Here is a 17,934-nt window from a genome sequence, read left to right on the forward strand (position 1 = left end):
ATTAGCTCCTGGTGGCTGAACTCTTTCTTCTCCTTCAATCTTTTAGGATTTCTCATCAATGGCTTGAGATAAGATACTCGTGTCTCATTAATTTTTGTATATTAAGCATCTGGTACATTCGGTTTGGTATATAGTAGGTGTTCAAGAAGCAAATGCTGATAACTGTCTGTATCAAGTTCTCACCTGAAAGAAGAAGGTATTAAGGGTGTGCCAGAGGGGTCTCACTCTTCACGGCCTTATTGACGGTATTGTCTTGCCCTCACAGAATACAGAGATGCTCAGCATACTAATAATACATATATTTCATAACAATTATTTTAGTTTAGAAAGCTGATTTTGCAAGTGTGTGTATATACACACATATACATACTCCTCACTTGATATTCATAATAATCTGAGGTAAATTTGCCAGAGATTGGTTTTTCTATTTTACAAGTGGGGAAATTGAGGTTCAGAAAGGTGAAGTAACCGGCCCAGTACTTGTGACACCCAGCTAGTGGTAAACGTGGGTTGACGGTCCAGGTCTTAAGATTCATATTCCTTTTTTTTCCCCACAACACCCTACAACCCCTTGCAGAGTAAAGGCATATGGATCGAATCTGCAGCTGACTCATGGGATGGCAAAATTAGAACTCAAATACTTCAACAGGTGGACATGCTGGCCAAGAAAACCCAAAAGATGGAATTTAATAGGGAATAATATAAGGTTTTAAGTTTAGATTATAAAAGAAAATTCTGAAGTGCAGATTTGGGAGGGGAAGAGGGGACCTAGCTTGTTCATGCAAAAAAAAAATCTGTGACTATGAGATAAACATGTGATGGACTGAAATATACAATGCAAATGTACGTTGCTTTGACAGCACTGACAGAGTATAGTATGTTCTAGGAAATGAGACGGGTCCTTCGTTCCTCTCCATTTTGGAACTAAACCATTTGGAATTTTGTATATTGTTTTAGCCACTACATTTTGAATGGGACAGTGTCAAACTAGAAGAGAGTGACCACTGTCATCCACACATCAGGTGGCATCTTCAAAACCCAGATCATACTGGACCACCTCCTCTCATTCTAGGACAATGGAAAGTTTAATAACCTTATGAAACCTCTGTGAATTCACAGGGCCTTAAATTGTCCAGGTAACTTCTGGCTTTAAGTGCCTGCTTCTTTAAATTTAAATTACAGTAATCTGCCTGGGTTATCTGTACCTATTGTACTCTTCATAGATCCAGCAAACTAGGCTTCTTGTTCTGATTTATACAGAATTTTACTCACACAAGACTTTCCAGTGCTAAAGATTTTACTGATAAATTGGGGAGACAAGGAAAGTTTATGGAGCAGGAACAATAAAATTTTTTAATTGAAAAGCAGACATCTCTCTTCTTAATTTTTGTTGTTATTGCTGTTGTTGTTGTTATTATTGGCATCCTGCTTCCGGACATTTCTCACTGTCTGCTGATATGTTCTACACTCTGATCTTACGTGCTGCCACTCTCAGTTTTGTTCTTCATTACTTCCTCTCAGATTTCCTGCAGGAATTCCATATGTTTCTCAGATTACTACCAACAGCAATTCACCTTCCCCATTCCTTACTCTCACGCTCAGTTCCAGCCGACTTGTGCATTTATCAAAACTATTAAGATGCTCAGTTAACAAAAGGGCCACTTCAAGATTTCTTCCCTAACAGAAGTCATTCTCCTAAAACAGAATTGTGCATTTAAGCAGCATTTTATTCTTCTGTTAAACCAGGAAAATGAAGGGTTTGAAAATGGCATCTTCTTAGCATTTATGTTAACTGATTTAAAACAATTAGCTCATTTAAAGTTGCTGCATGAGGGATTATTCCACCTTCTCCATCATAATCATATATGAATAGAAACTATTCTTTTTGACTGTAGAAAATGCTTATTTATGTAAACTCGGTTGTTTTGTAATTATAAGTGAATACTGGTAGTTATAACATTATAGTCTTTGCACTGGGCAAGAATCGTGCAATATTGTATGTATGGCATGGATCTTGGGCCCATGTGGGAAACAGGATTAGCAAAAGACTCAGGCTAAACCAATGCTGTAGTGAGCATCAGTTTGTACACAATTTGCTACTTATTTGCTGGAAGAAGCAAAAGAGAAAGAGAAACTGAGTTCATTGAAAGTAAAAGAAATAGTAACTGATAGCTGGGGATGCAGGCTTTAGAGTGAGACTAGGTAAGAAATTTGAGTTTTAAAAACCAGAGAGAATGAGGGGGAAAAAAAAAAGCTCATAGGAAAAAAATAGTTTCAGCCTGAACTTGGGTTGTTTCTGGGAACCACTATTTACTTCATTCTCATGGGCTGAGAATTAGTCTAACTGGCCAAGGACTGGAGTAGCTGGGTCTGAGAATTCAGACTTGTATTTATCCAGATAATGCTGGCCTCTACTCAAGCTGAGTGATGCTCATTTAAAGGCACATATATGGGGTTTGCCCCCTAAGAACCCCCAAGATGTGAGGTGGCTTTTGCCCTCCAGCTCCTGGGGATGACTCAGGGAATAAAGTTAGCTGGTGGTAACAATGTCCTAGTATAATAATAGTATAACAATGAGAGTCCGTTTTTTTTTATTAGGGTGGGCTGACTGAAAAGACTACCTGAAAAATCAGTGAGCTTTTCCAGTAAAATCCTTGGAATTTTCTTAATAAACTAGGAGATAAGGAATGTGAAATTTTCTACAAATGCTGATAATAAAAATAAGTACAAAACTTACTCTTTTGATTTCATAATTTATTTAGAAATTTTACTACTTCTAGATGATTTTTAAAAGTCATATAATCATAAGTTCATATTTTAAATTAGAATAAAAAATTCTAGCTATTTCTTAATTCATTTATAAAAACAAGCCCACTCTCTCATTCTTAAATGTCCTATAGGTAGACCCTGGGCAGTTTCCCATTAAAGATATACCTATGGATGTGTAATTAACATTCACATTAACCTCAAACTCATCAGTACCAGGAGCTGTTCTGCACATTGTACCACTCAAGGCAGGGACTGCTTTATTTCTCTTGATATCCACGGGACATAGTATAATACTGGGCACATAGTAGTACTGAAAATTTTTGTCAAGATGAATGAATAAAACATGTTCATATCTTAATGACACTGCACGATATATAATAATATAGACACGGAACTAATTTTCAAATAATCTTATAATCATTATGTACTAATGAGAAAAAATCATGATCAAAAAATTTACTTCAGTTTCTGATTTATAAAATTAAAACACATATACACAGATAAATACATGGGTAATCAATGATATTTGGAATAGCATATTGTATGATATTTGCCGTGTTAAATAAATATATCAAGGAATTTGTTTCTAGTATTTAGGCAGTAAAAATAGAAAGATTATATGTATGTGTGTGTAGATATATGTATAGCAATTATTGTTGCTATACAGTAGTCCCTCTTATCAGTGGGGATATGTTCCAAGACCCCCCAGTGGATGCCTGAAACCACAGATAGTACCCAACCCTTTATATACTGCTTTTTCCTCTACATACATACATATCTCTGATAAAGTTTAATTTCTATATTAGGCAAAGTAAGAGGTTGGCAACAATAACTAATAATAAAATAGAACAATTATTATAACATACTTTAATAAAAGTTATTCACATAATAATAAAAAGAATAATAATGTAGTAGCTCTCAAAATATCTTATTGAACTGGTACTCACCCTTCTTCTTGTAATGATATGAGATGAGTAAATGCCAAAACTATTCCTGAATCTGTGTAATCATCCCTTACTTGCAGTAAATGGCTTGGTGTCACTCGTTTCAGAGGATCCCTTGCTGAAGTTTTAGTATAGGGTCAGTGCTCTTTGAAGCAACATGTTGCCATCAGTCGAAAAATGTCTTCTGTTTATGTACTCTACCCATAAATTTAATGCTTTTTTCATTTTAACTAAACATTTATTATGCACTGTGACCATAACTTTTGCAGTTTGAGGTTCCGCAGCAACACTAGCATGAGTTTTTTTCCTTTTTCGCAATTTCACAAATACAAGATTTGTTCTTACCATAGATCTCAGCAACCTCAGTACACAGTTTTTTTCTTCCCTTATTAAGTTGAGAACTTTCACCTCTTCACTTAAAGGAAGCACTTTACAGCTTCTCCTTTGCATTACCGAATTGCCAGCATCACTACTCTTGTGTTTTGGGGTCTTTATTAAGTAAAACATGGGTGACTTGAACACAAGCACCATGGTACTGTGGCGGTTGATATGCTAACCGAGATGGCTACTAAGTGACTAACTGGCAGGAGCGTGGACAGCGTGGATACGCTGGACAAAGGGATGAATCACGTCCTGGGCTGGATGAAGTGGGACTCGCGAGATTTCACCATGCTACTCAGAATGACATGCAATTTAAAAGTTATGAATCATTTATCTCTGGAATTTTCAGGTGACAGTGGGTAACTGAAACCACGGAAAGTGAAATAGAATAAGGGGTAACTACTGTGAATATACATATTCCAAATATATACCAAATTCATTTATTTATTCAATAAAATTTTAGTAAGTAAAAAAATTGGAATAATCTCTTCCTTTATGGACCTTGCCTTCTCTCTAAAGAGAGTGGATTTTTTTCCAAAGACACTAACATGCTCAATTAGAACTAAAAGTTTGTAAGATTTTAGAAATGAAATACAATCTGCAGATTTAGTATTTGTTAAGACTGCCTGAGAGTTTGGAGGGAGCCAGTGATGTCTGTAAGGCAGGGTACCTTTCCCAAGCTCGGCTGGGTGTGGGAAAACACCCTTCAAATAATGACTCAGGCTCCTGGGACAGGGTGTAATAGATACTTTATATAATGATTAATCAAATTAATGCTTTAGTTCACCTCATCAACCCCATTATGGTTGTGGAAGTGTGTATTCTTTGTAACAGCAGCAGAGGCAGAGTAGGAGAACTTTCCGATATCATATTTTCTACATGAAACTAAATGCTCCATTTAGTAGCACATCTTGCCTACTTAGTTCAGTTAAACTCAACCACAGCTCCTGGACAATGGAGACACAAGACTATGTGAAGAGAGAGATATTATTGAAAAAGAAGAAGGAGGAGGTTTACATATCATGTGCTGCGAATCGGGTGTCATCCTGATCACTTTTCAGTCTATTAACTCATTTATTCCTCCCAATGATATTATCCCCTCTATTTTACAAACAAGGAAAATGAGGCACAGACAGGGTAAGTGATTTTCTCTGTGTCACATGGCTATTAAAGGCAGAGCTGGGAACTGAGTCCCAGCTGACAGCTTCAGAGGCTGTGCCCTTAAGTGCTAGGCTATACTTCTTCCTAAAAGCAGTTGAGGCAGTGCCAGCTCACAAGCGTTTAAGCTCTACTTCAGTAGAAGTGGCACAGAATCTTAGTATAATGAAATACAGTGTATAATTAAGTGATGTGGAAATATTAGATGTAAGAGGTCCGAGGAGGCTGGTGGATAAAGCTGGGCTGGTGGAGGCTTTCTGGAAGTGGCCCCTGCTCTGGGTCCTGCAGAAGGGAGGAAGATCAAAGCTGCGTTTGGCTGTCTGACTTGGTAATGTGTTCAAGGAAATATTAAGGGCAGTCACCTCCCCTACACAGAGTACAAAGTCCTCGTGCTTAATTATATCGTTAAAACCTATGACATTTTATTTGATATGCAAAAGAACCCCCAGAGGTATTATTATCTCTGTATTTTCCAGATGAGAAAAAAAAAAAAAATGACCACCCTATGTGGCTGATAAATTCCAAGACTGTAGCCAGAGTCTGGGTCAGGCTATGTCTGAGCACAGTGAGGCAAGTTGGCAGACTGTTACCTAGGTTCAGACTGTTCTGAGAATGTGAAAGTTTCTTACCCAGAAAGGTTGGTTTCTGCCTAAGTTTTTCATATATAAAGTAAATAAATTAAAATAATTAGCTTTACACAGTCATGGGATTAATTCCTTTATTTATAGAAACTGATGAATTATGTTCGATGTGAAGTGTCAGGTTAGGTAAAAAACCAGTTTCTCAGATGAGAGCATGTACGGACTGCTTCAGAATTCTATGCCACTAAAAACCTGTCACAGTAGTGGTTTATCAGGGAATGGCAGTTTTATGAGTATAAAAGCACAGACTCCAGGGCCAAATTGCTTGGGCTGGAATCCTGGCCTTGTCACCCACAACCTGGGTGATGTTGGACACAATATTTATCCTGGAGATTTTCTCATTTGCAAAACGTGAATAATAACAGGTATGTGTGTGTGTGTGTGTGTGTGTGGCAGCTGAGAGTAGTAGGGGTGTACATGTGCCGATGGTTCTATAAGCTTAAAAATTTGAGCATATAGTAATGTTACTGATGTGTTAGATGTTATATCCACTGCCATTTCTCCCTCATCCCTGTGACTAAAATGGCAGCTCCAGAGGCAGAAATTTTTATCTATTTTGTTCACTGCTGTAATCCAGGCACACTGAGCAATGTCTACATATAGTAGTTGCTTAATAAATATCTGTTGATTGGAAAGATCACTTTTTAACATTTCTGCAGAAAATTAATTAGGTAATCAAATAGTTTATATTTCTTTAAGACAATATCTACTATAAAATGTGTGAGAAAGTGAAATAAATAAAAATTTAATTCCCAGATATTTTTAGTTTACAACAAAATGTATATTACAACTAATAGGACAATAAAGAAAGGATACTTTTCTAAGATAGGAGTCTGGATTTTGTTGTGGGAAATGCTGTCATCTGAAAAATTCACATATGAGAGAATAGTAAAAATAAAGAAAAAAGTAAAAAAACAAAATAGCAGACAAATGGATAAAGAAGGAATGCAGTTGCCTCTGAATATTTATCTCCATCTTCACCCTGCTGAATTAAGGATTGAACTGCTCAGTTTATTGAATCCTAAGTAACAATGAATCAACATATCTGCATACATACTACAGCATTTTTGTGCCACACGTTCCATTATTTTCTCGTAAGTGTAAATTTCATTGAAATGAATTATACTTATTAGTGGGGAGACTATCAATTAACTTTGCCCCTAGAGAATTCTGAAACAAACTACAATTTTCAAAATAAGTCAACAATTTAGTGTATCTATAGTCCTTTCACAAAAATGTAATGGGAGATGAAGCCTTGGGGCAGGGAGAAGCAATGCTAAACAAAAATTCCAGCTCTTTGCAGTTAATTCAATAACATTATGGTGCAAAATGGCCCTTTGTCATTTCAACGGCAAGTGATTTTTTTTCTTCCCACCTTCTGGAAATGTGTTCTGTTCAGAAAGGGGTTCAGAGAGTCAGTGGAGATATAGTAGAATGGGCAATACTATGAACTCAGAAAAAATATATCTGTCAAAGTGGACTTCTCGTGGTTAACTGGGCCTGAACTCATAACCAGAGTCTAGCAGTCATTGCTGACTGAAGCTTCTCATGAACTCTGCATGTTGGGAAAAGCCACAGACAGAGCTTTCAATCTCCTACATTATTACTCCTGCCATCTGAGTCAGTGATTACAAGGAACTTCCTGGTTTTGCCTTTTCACCAATAGAAGGAGACCTGCCCCATCCAATCAGAACTGCACAATTATATTTTCATTTGCAACTATATGAGTCAATCAAAACTGCATAATTTGGAAACCTCATTTGAATAAAATGGACCTAATTGGGAACCTGGTTGGAAACTTTATAAAAAATGGCCTCCACCCAGAAATAAACCCACGCCTATGTGGTCAATTAATCAATGGCGAGGAGGCAAAAATATACAATGGGATAAAGACAATCTATCAATAAATGATGTTGAAAAAACTGGGCAGATACATGAAAAAAAAATTGAAACTAGACCACTTTTTTATACCACATACAAGAATAAACTCAAAATAGATTAAAAACTTAAGTGTAATAGCCAAAACCATAAAACTCCTAGAAGAAAACATAGGCAGTAAACTCTTTGACATTGCTCTGAGTAATATTTTTTTTTTGATATATCTCTTCAGGCAAGGGAAACAAAAGTAAAAGTAAACAAATGGGACTACATTAAACTAAAAAGTTTTTGCACAGCAAAGGAAACGATCAACAAAATGAAAATACAACCTACCAATTGGGAGAAGATATTTTCCAATGATATATCCAATAAGGGGTTAATATCCAAAATTTATAAAGAACTCATACAATTTAACACCAATAAAACAAGCAATCCAATTTAAAAACGTGCAGAGGAACTGAATAAACATTTCTCCAAAGAGGACATACAGTTGTTAAAAGACATATGAAAAGACGTTCAACATCACTAATCATCAGAGAAATGCAAATTAAAACCACAGTGAGATATCACCTCACACCCGTCAGACTGGCCATTATCAATAAATTGACAAAGAAGTGTTGGCAAGAATGTGGAGAACAGGGAACCCTTGTGCATTATTGGTGGGATTGCAAATTGGTGCAGCCACTATGGAGAACAGTATGGAGATTCCTTAAAAATTTAAAAATAGAACTACCATATGACACAGCAATTCCATTTCTGAGTATTTATCCAAAAAAGTCCAAAATACTTATTTGAAAGATATATGCATCCCTATGTTCATTGCAGCATTACTTAGAATAGTCAAGATATGGACGAAACCTAAGTGCCCATTGACAGACAATTGGATAAAGAAGATATGGTACATGTATATAACAGAATATTACTTGTTGATGAAAAAGATTGAAATCTTACCATCTGCAACAACATGGATGGACCTAGAGGGTATTATGCTAAGTGAGATAAGTCAGACAGAAAGACAGAAATGTCATATGATTTTCACTTATATGTGGAATCTAAAGGACAATATAAATGACAAACAAAACAGAAACAGACTCATAGATATGGAGAGCAAACTGATGGTTGCAAGATGGGAGGGGGTCTGCGGGGCTGGGTGGAAAAGGCGAAGGGATTAAGAAGTGCAAATTAGTAGTAACAAAATGGTCACGGGGATGTGAAGTACAGCATAGAGAATATAGTTAATTACATTGTAATAACTATAAAAGGTGTCAGGTGGTATTAGACTTAGTAAATTACATAAATTTCTAACCACTATGCTGTATACATGAAACTAATATGAAATAATATTGAATGTTAACTATAATTGAAAAAAATTTTTTCTGAAAAAAAAATTTTATTCTGTAAAATAAAAAAAAAGAAAATCTTAGTTGACAATCAGTTTCTAATGGCCTTTAGTTGAAGTTGTTACTCTTTGAAGGAACTCATAGACTGTCATAGACGTATTTGGGAACTAAACATTTGCTGACATGTCCTAAGATCAAGTAAAATCGTGTAAATAAAATTGTTGTATGTGGAGTTTTTCTTCTTTCCTTCCAATAAAGTATTACTTAGTTTTCAAACAAAAAAAAAAAAGAAAGAAAGAAAGTCTGCCTCCTCCCCACCCCCGCCCCCTGCTTTGTCTTGGTGGAGCATGATTTGTCTCTCTGGTTTGCAAACTGTTCACCTGAATATAGTTTCTCCTTTTCACACCATTATGGAGGTTTTTGGTTGTTGTTGCTGTTGACAATATCCACAACTTGGCCAGGGAGGAATTTATCACCATTCAACGCTAATGAGTCATTAAAAGGTAAAAGAAGAAGACAAAAAGAGAAGGAAGAATGTGAAAACAAATACAAACATATCTTCTCCTCTTCTGCCAAAAAGGCACATACTAAGTAAGGACTGTGACTCATTTTCAATAGTTCTTATCACTTTACCCAGAACTCTAGCTGAAATAGAATTGTCATTGTTTGACAGGGCCCTTTAGTACTGAAGCCTTTTTCAGGACGAAAACATCATTAGGGTGACCTCTAAGAACCGAAGAATATGAGGTGCTTTCTGCAATTTTGTGTATGAGAAACAGAGAAGGGAGCCTGGAGAAAGCCAAAATTACTGTAACAGACACAAATCAAACTTAATTACCCACTCACATAAAGTGAAAGCCTTTCTGATCTTTTAAGCTTGCCTACAATTCACTTTTGGAGACTCTGCCTGTGAAAGTGAAAAGTTGAGAAGGAACCTGATAGTAGCAGCCTATTACTGTCAGTAACTGTATGAAGGCTTCATGGAACCCTTTGCATCTGCTAAAGAGAAAATCATAGGGCTCATGTTCTAGCATCAAGACTGGAATGACTTGGTCATAATACGGTGTCCCGTTAATGTTCTTTGTTAGCTTCAGGTGCCATTAAGGTTCTTGGAGTACAATATCATTGCCTTCATAAATGAAAAGTGTGACAAATCTGAGTGTTGCAGCTGTGTTTTAGTTCAGAAGAATCAACAGGGACTCAACAAGGATGACAAAGGTAATTTCGAGCATTTTGGTAATGAGGCTGAGTACTGATTGCATTTCACATAAATCAACTATGGAGAGCAATTGTGAGAGGCCTTTGCAGAAGCTTTAGCTTTTCCAGTGAACCCTAAATTAAACTGAAACAGTGAAACAACTTGACTTAAGGTCTGAAAACTTAGATTTGAACTCAGATTTTATCATTTTCTAGCTGATAAACTGGAAAAGTTACTTAATTTCTCCGAGCCTCAGTGTTCCTCTTCTGTAAAATGGGATATCACAGCTATTGTGAAAATGAAATGAATTAAGGTATTCCATTAAAATTCATCCCTCATGTAGTAGGTACGCAAATGTTTAAAAAATAAATTCCGAATTATAATTCTGGAAGCTAGCTCTATTACACATTATACACTTATCTAGGTCTGTGGAAAATTTCTGTTTTTTATAGCTCATAAGTTTCATCTTTTTGTGGGGGTGGGGGTAGTGCTAAATTCTGAACAATATGAGCATGAAATCATATTGTTTTGAAGACAGAAATCTTCTGTTTTGAAGACAGAAGAGAGACTTCAGAGTCAGGAAGATTTTTTTCCCCAAAGTTCTGAAATTATTCCAAAAGTACTGCCAGTGTGACTTGAAATTTAATCTAAAACCAATATTTATTTTATGTTCAACTTTGTATGATCACATCTTTCCTGGAGAGTGAGAACAAGCTGTACGGTCCTGAGTACAGGTAGAACTATAACACAAGTTAATTTGAAATATAGTTTCTATGAAATTAATTTAATTTCATAATTTTATTTAAATTTAAAACAAACTTAGCCCAAACTCAAAATGTCATGACTTTAGCAATTTCTCCTTCTATTAAATCTTTTTAGTTTCTCATTGTATGCTTACTTTCTCATTTTAAATGCAAGGGCTTTAAAATATTTTATTGTATTCCAGATGGAAAAAAGGGAGTGGATTGTGAACTTAGGATAACTGACTGGTTCTTATACATCCAATCATGAGGCACATTTTATAATTATATACGTTATCCATAATCATTCCCATTTTGTTTCAAATGATGTTCTTTTCTTATCTTACCTAATACCCTGCTTGTTTAAGCAAATACCTCACTAAGAATTTTCTTATAATGTCTATGTATTGGAACAATTCAAATGAAAACACAGCTTGTTTTTGTATTGCCACTCTTGTGTGTTAAAACAGGGAAAGGGCCCAAGAATATAAAATATCTCACAGAAAGTTTCTTGAATGTTTATTCTCACTTTAAGTCGGAGAGAGTCCAATTTTTGATGACAGTAACAGGTTAAACGTGAATGTGACAATAGGAAGAAATTATGTTGAAATGGTTTTAAAGAAAATAAACTTTTCTTTCCTATGAATCTTCACCTATTTTGGAGCTTTGAAATATTTAGATAAAATTTTCTTTCTCATCTTCATCTGCCTTTTTAGTCTGACTTTGAGCCAGGACTTGAAGCAGACATACTGGGCTCTTGCAAAAAAAAGCTTGTTCCCACAAGATTGCCAGCCAAATTTTGCAGACTCAAGATGTTTGGAGAATTTGGATAATCATCACATTTTTTGGACGCCTATCTGAGGTAAACACAAATGCCAAACCTTGAGGGTCTCATTATTAGTGTAAGTGCGATTCAATGTGAGGTATTTCTGTTCTTGGCGCTTGATGTAATTATAAGGTTTCTTAATTGAAATTTTATTGGAAATACGAAGTAATGCATGTTAGTTTATAAAGCATCACAGATAAACAATTTACTCTAGTATTCCAGATGAGCAGAAAACTAACGCATTCTTAGAATTGCTCAGTGATAATTATGCTAATAATTGCTTCAATAATTGAAAAGATTTTATTAGCTATTGATTGATTAGGACTATTGTTTGTTGACATAGTTATCATTTTACAGGGTTATAGGTAAGGACAGCTTTTTATGCCTGAAATAGTCCCTCAGTTCTACATTCCTCACCTACACAACAGAAATCCCAAAGGCATATCATTTTAAGTAATGTGTCTGTAGTAAAGACAATTGGTAAATTTGCAAATCTAGGAAAGTTTTTTCAATGTTATATATTTTCAAAGGTAATGGGAGAGGGGAATAAGAGGGGTGGCTCATTAATGCTTTAAATGCCAAGAGAGCTTTAGCCTTGTTTCAGAATTTGGAAGAAAAGTCGTTACAGTCTGTCGCATTCGCACGTCATTTTCTTTCATGTTTTGCTGAAGGGGCAAAGGGAATCCATTTGCGCTAAAAGACAGACTGAAGAGGAGCATAAGAATCGGGGGTCTTTTGTGAGAGACCCGAGTGGCAGGGCAGTCACAAGTCTGGGGTAATTCAATTAAAACAATACTTGAAGAAAGAGGGGCAAAGATTCAGGACAGTTCCATTTAATTCTCCTTTTTATTAAGAAAAGTAAAGAGTGACTGATGAATTACAATTTATTAAATGAAGTCTCTGACACCTAAGTGCTTAGAGTTCTTTAAATCTTGTACATTACACACCATGTTGTGTATGTGATTATTTATGTAATGATGTAATAGTTGTATTTTTATGTAGAAGGAATATGAGCTCGGATTTCTGCTTTTACTCAGTTACCTTCTAAGACTAATTTTTGGGCACTTGCCATTCATATGTTTTCCTTCTTTCATTTTAAGAATAACAGCTAAAAGTTTTGAATTATTATTTTGTAGATTTTTGATATAGCTATCATACAGGAAGATCATTTATCAGTTATTTGAAGGAGTGACTATAATACCCTTTTTTCTGCCTAAACTTGCTGAGTTTCTCAATAGGGGGTCAACTGGCATTCAGATGAGTTAATTCTCATTGTGCTGTCCTCAGTATTGCAAGAGGCTTAACACTAAGTGCCACAAACATTTTCTAACCATTATGATACCCACAGTGTGATAACCCTGCACATTTCCAACCACTTCTTGGAGAATGGTATATGCATACAAACTCCAATACCACCCCCCTCCCCCATCTCCCTGTGACCACCACAAGAGAACCACCAGCCTAGGATACATAGCTTTAGTTCCTTGAATCTCCATTATTACAGAAAATAAATAGCAGTCTGACAGTAAGAGGACCCGATGAAGAATCAAGAAATCTGAATTCTAGTTTTAATACTGAATCTTTTAGAAAATCATTGTATTCCTTCAACCTCAGTTTACCAATCTACTAAATGGTAATAAACTTTCCTATTTAAGAACGACTTATCAAAATCAAGAGATCTTATGTGCATTAAAATGCTTTTAAACATATAAAAATCTATGTTAGGAAGGAATATTATGAATAATCCTCAGCAATCATTATCTTTGGGTAATGTAACATGACAATTACTTAACATGAAAAACCTATCTATTAATGTTTTAGACACTGTTCCAAGGGAGGTAGAGAATTAGAAGGAGAAGGCATGGATCATATGAGTGTGTGTGTGTGTGTGTGTGTGTGTGTATCTTACACTACAGAGGTGAAGATAAAATGTACATAGTTGAAAAGATGATAATACAAAAGTAGTAAACGATTAAAACTAGACATGACATGTGAAGTTAGCAATACATACTAGAGAAGTTTAAAAGAGAAAATGGAAGATGTAAAAAGCTAAAAATTGTGAAGGAACCACCTCCCTATTACGCCATTTGACATGCTGGTTCCCTTTCACCATCATATGTAGAAAAGTATCAATTTTCTTCATATGGATTTTTTTATAGGTCATAGATGTTGGGAATATAAATGATTAAAACTTTTTTTTGTGAGAAATACTGTCAGATGACAACCTATTTGTCGACTTTAATAAGATAGAGAAGGAGTGGTTAAAGAAAGAAAATGAATCTCCCTCATGTCTCTATCCTTTTCTCCATATTTATCATTTCCATTTCTTTGTGATCTGCATTCTAAGAAACTTCATAACTTTTTCTAGCATATGATATAATTGGTGCTCTCCTTTGGTTATTCAGACTATCCAATGAAATTTTTATTTTCATAATTCTATTTTAAATTTCACTATGTCCTATTCTTTTTTTACCCCAAAACAAAACATTTTTTATTTTATCAGTGCTATACCTTCCTATTGTTAATTATGAGTAAAAAAAAAAAAAAATTCCTCCTTTTAAAAACTTTTTCTTAAGATATCTTGGTTTCCTCTTGGAATGTGTTCTATTTGTTCATCTTTATGAAAAAAGAGAAGCAAAGTTCTTTCATGCTATTTATTTTCGTTTAACACCTGGTGATTCTTGGTGGTTAGATCACATTTATGAATTAAGATCTAGGATGAATGGTATAAGAAATTTGCTGTTTTCTCTGCTATAGTAAAGATCTTATTTCTCTGTGGGTTCTGTAATAAGAGTAGGACCTATGGATGAGAAGATTTCCCTATAAGACACCGTACCTCACTCTTGATTGTCAAGGCAGGAAAAGATTTACTCAGAGGGTAGAGTGCTTTTCAGTTTAACATGCCTTCAGTTAGGGCACCTGTTTCTGTTGACCTGCTGGCCAACAACTTTATGAAGACAGAATTTGTATGTCTTGTATTTGCATTGTATTAGCATCAGTCTGAGGGAGAGTTTTACATCAGCATTCATAATTTTTGTGAATATTTCTTAAGCATGGCCTGGCTCTTTAGGTTCATTTGTAAACTTTATAGCCGAGCTTCTTAGGCCAAGTTTATTGGAACTGAGACAGAAGATATGTGACTGTTATCACCCAGTGTCCTACACAGTCATTCATTCCTTCTGACTTTGTAGCTTTGCTCCAGATCAAAACATTGGTACTTTATCATTCCTCTGCTTATGGATGAATTATACCCATAGCTGGGGCATTCTCTCCTGAGATTTGGAAGCAGCCTTTAGTCCCTGTAATTTGTTCAAGAAAGATAATCATAAGGTTCTGGGCATAACAATTGATTTCAGATTCAGCAGAAGTAACAGCTTAAAAATCATATCTAGTCTTTGTAAAGAATGTTGTTTGTTACTGTAAAATAGCCTCATTACCAAAGAGTATAGAAAAAATTACATATTCCACAATTACATAGTCACATGTATTTATATACAGACATATATATATAACCAATAAATCTTACTACTATAAGAAATCACTAAAAATATATTATTTTCCTTTTATTTATGTTTTGATTTATAAGTTTTTAATAATAAGAAGAATATTCCTAAAATATGATTTATAGTTTTCTTCCAGGCAGAGAATTCTTCCAGGCAGAGAATTCTCTGTTGAAAATATCTAGGTATCAGATGATACCAAGACATCAGAGGAGGGGCACATTGCCCTGTCTATCAGAGAAAAAATAATTTGGTGCTTTTATTGCTATAGAAGGTTGGAGAAGTAGAGGTGAGCTGGGGAGAGAGGTGGAGACAAGATGGAGGCAAGGACTAGGCAATACACCAATGGCATGGCAGTCATGGTGGTGATTGGTGAACACGGATGTCTCCCCAGGTTATTTGCCCCCTTAGCTCACATATATTATGGGCCTTCCTATGATCTCTCATCTTTTTCTTTTGCACCATTTTCTGTGAAGTTTATTAGGCTCATAAATATGAACAAAAAAATTCTAAATGTGGAACTCAAAGAGATGCTGAATTTACACATCTGAGTCTGCTCAGCGCAGCACAGTAGCAGCACGTGCAGGAACAGGAGCTGAGTGGTGAGGAAGGAAATGGGAGAAATTCTATGGTATGTTTTGAACTTTCACAACCCATAAAATCAGCAAGAGAAGGAAACAATTATATCTATATCTCGAGAGGCAGGAAATTCTAATTAACTATGTTGTCTGTCTTCCTCCTGCAGTTCTAGCTTTGCGAAGTGATGGACCAAGTCATTGTACCCTCTGACACCAGACAGAGCTTTATTCTCTGGGAATATTCTATAAATGTTCATTCTTTGAAAAACATATTCCAGATTCATGCATTAGACATGAGAGGAAAAGGGAAGAAGACCCACTTGCAATGAAATATTTAGTTTAGTAAGGTTGAGATTATCGGGTTAAATACTGGTCTTCCAATCTTTGAGGTATTAATGAACTCTCTTCCTCAGTTGCCAGTCACAGTGGATAAATTAGAGTTAGCTATAGTTATTTCATTTACGTCGACTATATACACTCACTATTCTGAGGAGTAAATTGTCCTGAAGGATTTATTCCAACTATTTCAATATGAATCTCCTATATAGAATCTGAAAACCACAGCAGGTTGATGAAATAAAATATTTTAAAAATGTGTACCGTCTAAAGGGGAGGGAAACCTGGCTGAGAAACATAAAACTAGTTTGAAATTTACACATACTGTATGGGGGCCAGTTTTCACTAAAATGAAAATAAATGTTTAAACCAATATTTCAGGTGAAAAAGATATAAGTTTTGCTTGGATGTCTTTAAACACTTATTTTTACTTATTTAATCTGGTTTTCATTTTGAAAAACAAAAGTGTCAATAATTAATCATTCTGTATGTAATTATTTGATTTAAAATCATACCTGCTTTATTTGATTTGTGATTGTCTTCTACTGCTTCTTGAGACCTCCCTCTAGAGAAGCTGTGGTTGAACTGGATCTTAGGTAGTTTTGGAAAATAAAATGCCTCAAAATTTTTGTTTTTCATATTAAATGATTATTCTCCAGTTTTAATAAAACAGACACAGTTGAACGTAACATTTGCCAGTTTCATGTTTTGGAGGGGAAAACTAGCTATAGCTTTTGAATCTGCAGTTCGGTGGGAGTCTGAGAAGTCCATGCCCTTCTTGACTGTGTGATGTCCTGCTCTCCACCTTCTTCTGGTCCCCAAACTTGTGCTAGTACTATGCTGAAGTTTACATGACTGAAGAAGGAAGTCGAGCAGAGCACAATTCTTAATGATACTCCTGAAACTCACGATGAGTTCTTCTTCCTTACTTTTAATCTGGACTCCTCTGCCTACCTGCATTTTGACTAATTCAAACTATAACCCCATTGCACCACTCTTCTTACCCTTACCCCATGGTATCCTGTGTCCTGAATTCTCATTAGAGTTTGCTCAGTCCAGAAAAATAGACATGGAAAAAAAAAGTCTGAGAGTACACCTGTGGTAGCTATTTTTCAAATAGACCAGTAAGTGGAAGAAGATATTGTTTTAAGTCACTAAGTTTTGGACTGTTTATTTTTTTTCACCATTAAATATTCAAAACACCACTTCAAATACATAAAGCACTAATGATTAGGAAGTCTGACAAATAGCCGGCCGACTTTGGCATTTGTAATCCCAGATCCACCACTAACCAGGGGTGTGTTTGGGGGTGATTTACTTACCTCTTTGAGCCTTGGTTTCCTTCTGTATAAAATGGTGATACTGTAGAGTAATAATAGAGCCTACCCTATAGGGCTCCTGTCAGGATCGAATGAGGGACTGGATATAAAGTCCTTAGAAAAATGTCAGGCATATATAACGCTCAATTAAGTGTTAGTCATTATTTTTCTCATTGACAGAGAATGCATAAACAAGGAAATTCCACTAATGACATAAAATATGTTTTCTACCTTCACATCAATGTGATTCTTTTACCAAACGTCAGAATTGAAGTTGATGTTTACTTAAAAAACCCCAAAGCAAACAATGAGAAGTAAAAGGGAGC

The 17,934-nt window shown here is 35.5% G+C and overlaps 1 protein-coding gene across 1 annotated transcript in view; it reads right to left on the reverse strand.

The window, feature by feature from the left end:
- The window catches only part of PALLD (palladin, cytoskeletal associated protein), a 316,986-nt gene extending 299,300 nt beyond the window's left edge, over nucleotides 1-17,686 (reverse strand). The window contains exon 1 of the mRNA XM_039876334.1: nucleotides 17,612-17,686. The gene's annotated coding sequence lies outside the window, so the exon portion shown is untranslated. The remainder of the gene's footprint in view (nucleotides 1-17,611) is intronic.
- Nucleotides 17,687-17,934: the final 248 nt, after the last annotated feature.

This window comes from Pteropus medius, unplaced genomic scaffold (assembly GCF_902729225.1).
Source record: "Pteropus medius unplaced genomic scaffold, Ma_sr-lr_union100, whole genome shotgun sequence".
In the NCBI taxonomy this organism is placed as follows: domain Eukaryota; kingdom Metazoa; phylum Chordata; class Mammalia; order Chiroptera; family Pteropodidae; genus Pteropus; species Pteropus medius.